The sequence below is a fragment of the Peromyscus eremicus genome, chromosome 2 (genome assembly GCF_949786415.1).
Source record: "Peromyscus eremicus chromosome 2, PerEre_H2_v1, whole genome shotgun sequence".
Classification (NCBI taxonomy): domain Eukaryota; kingdom Metazoa; phylum Chordata; class Mammalia; order Rodentia; family Cricetidae; genus Peromyscus; species Peromyscus eremicus.
This window is the reverse complement of record NC_081417.1, coordinates 61,587,963-61,591,116: the sequence shown is the minus strand read 5'-3', so window position 1 is coordinate 61,591,116 and position 3,154 is coordinate 61,587,963.

Here is a 3,154-nt window from a genome sequence, read left to right as displayed (position 1 = left end):
AGACCTAAGACCTAAAACTCCCGAGTCCTTAGAAGGTAACACAGAGCTTCAGGTCACATTTGGTAATGACTTCTTAGACTCGACACCAAAAGCAGAGGCAAGATTACAGGCAAGTAAGTAAGACACAAAATAAAAAGCTCCTGTGCATCTATGGTTACAGCTAACAGACTGAGAAGGAGACTTGAACAACGGGAAGAAACACTGGTCTATTTAATCTGAGGGCAATATCTAGAGTGCGTAAAAAATCCTACAATTTTTCTGTGTGGTGCTGTGGCTTGAACATAGGACCTCATATATTCTTAAACGCTCTACCTCTGAGCTCTGTCATCCATCCCCCAAAACTCCTACAATATGACACAAACACTAATAACTTGATTTTAAGATGGCCAAAAGATTTGGAAATTTCTCCAAAGAAGGTACACACAAGTGGAAAATAATCGTATACAAAGAGCAATATCACTAACCATCAGGGAACTGTAAATCAAAACCACACTGAGACTTTACCCAACGGTGGGTGAGGGTGGATGCTTTCAACAACAAAAACAGCTACAAATAACAAGCTTTGGCAAGCACGCCAAGAACCGTGTCTGGGCACTGTTATGGGAATGTAAAACCATGCAGCTGCTACGGAAAGCATTATGGAAGTTTTCAAAGTATTAAAAATAAAATGACCAGGGCTGGGGAGATGGCTCAGTTGGTAAAATGCTTGTCTCAGAGGCAACAGGACCTAGGTTTAGATCTCCAGTACCCAAGTAAAAGAGGCCAGTGTAGTAGCTTGTGCCTATAATCCCAGTGCTGAGGAGGCCGACAAGAGGATCCTGTAGCTTATGGGCTAGTTTAACCTAACCAGTGAGCTCCAGGTTCAGCGAGAGACCCTTCTTTAAAATTAAGGTGGATGCTGGGCATTGTGTCATGCACTTTAATCCCAGCACTTGGGAGGCAGAGGCAGGCGGATCTCTGTGAGTTCGAGGCCAGCCTGGTCTACAGAGCAAGTTTCAGGATAGGTTCCAAAGCTACACAAAGAAACCCTGTCTCAAAAAACAAACAAACAAACAAACAAAAAACCCAAAGAAACAAACAAACAAAAAGAGTTTCAGGACAGCCAGAGCTACATACTGAGACCTTGTTTCAAAAACAAAACAAAACAAGATAAAACCAAAAAGAAACTGAAGCAGGAGGATCAGGAATTCAAGATCATCTTTTAAGGCCAGCCTGACTCTGTCTTTTGAAAAAAAAACGGGGTGAGGGGGGAGGGCAAGCAAGCAAGAATAATATGGGGTCTGGTGAGATGGCGCAGCAGTTAGGAACACTGGTTAGTCCCCCAGAAGATCCTGGTTCTATTCCCAACACACATCCCGTAGCTCACAAGCTCCTGTAACCCCAGTCCCAGCAATCTTCCTTCTGCTGGCCTCCTCAGGCCCCAGGCACACACATGGTATATAGACAGAGATGCACACAAAACACCCGTAAAATAAATTATAAAAGAAAGAATACTCAAACAAAAGTTCAAAGAAAACTTTAGCTTTCAAAAGGAAGTCTTGACATGTGCCACATTGTAGATGAAACTTGACACCAAACTAAATGAAACAAATCAGCTGCAAAAGACAAACGCGATATGATTTCACTTACACGATATTTCCAGAATTGTCAAACACACGGAATCTAAGAACAGAATGGTGGGGCTTTAGGGGGTGAAACAAGTAGGTGTTTGATTCATTGAGAAGTGGAAAAAATTATGGTGTTTCGTCCCCTAACAATGTGAAACCGGCGAATGTCTTAAGTGCCTGCCATGCCCTTAGCCATGCATTGTTCCCAACAACCTTGTTTTTCTGGTCACTGCGCTGTCCACAATGGCTTAGATCTAATGTGCTGGCTATGAAAACCCTGCCCAATTTTCTACAAATGATGCCGTTCATCTTGGAGCTGTAAGAGACACAAGTCAGGCTGGGTAGAAAGAAGCCTTGGCTAAGAGGCTTAATCCTGAGGGAGAGCTCGAACTGTCAGGCCACCAGAGGTGCCTTGGTATCGTAGGCAGCTGTGAACCACATTCTCAGCCTTGAGACTTACACAACTTGAGGTCCTTCCTCCCTTCCTGCTCTGATCCTAATATATACCCATATCTTCTCGGTTGACAAAAGCATCTCTCTCCCTTGTTCCCTGGAACATCCTCCCATCCTGTCTTGTCAGCTCCATCAGATAGTGGAGTCTGCCTTTCCACAGAAGCAAACAATAGTAACCCACTTTGATCAAGAAACAAGAGAGTTCCTAGCTGAGCTTCGTGGTGAAGGCCCGTGACCCCAGCATTTCAGAGGTAGAGGCAAGAGGATCTTGAGTTTGAGGCCAGCATAGGGTACAGTGAGACATTGTTTAAACAACCAAACAAGAGAGAGAGAGAGGAGAGAGAGAGAGAGAGAGAGAGAGAGAGAGAGAGAGAGAGAGAGAAAGGGACGCCTTAAGGTTCAGTTTCTATTGAGTTTCAGATTCTACATTCTGGTTTTACTCACAAGATAGGAATTCTTTCAACTGCCAAGAAGTCTTTGGTGATTTACAAGACAAGACTTTTAGGGAACGTCCTGGAATTACTATAAAAATCCGTACCAATATGTCATCCCAACCTCCTGCCTTTCTGATTGCCCTCAGTTCGTTTAGCGAAGACATCATTAAAACAACAAAAAACTTAGCAGGCTTCCCTCTGTCCCTCTCTTCAGTCTTCTCCTTAAAGGGAGAAAGAAAAGTGTGATTTGAACGTGGGTGGTAAGGCAGTCTAGCCCGCAGCTTAAACGATGGCCCCAAAGCTGGGTTTGGTGGCTCACACCTGCAATCCCAGCACCGGGGAGGCTAAGGCTGGAGGATTTTCGCTGGTTCAAGGCCAGCTTGGGCTACAGAACGAGTTTTGTCTCGCCACCTCCAACCTCATTCATTCCTTCCCTTTCAAAGATGGCCTTAAAATGTAGCAAGCATCCTGAGGAGGAAGTGCCAGGAGAGGACGTGGCTGCGTATACAAGCCACAGGAGATCGCTGCCTGAAATCTCTCTGGAAGGCAGCGACAGCCGGATGCCTCAGAGAAGGCAAAGGAGCTGTCCTCAGGGGGACAACAAGCCGGTAGGAACCACCTGGAGTCACCCCTTTTCCACCTCGGCGAGAGATGGTTTCA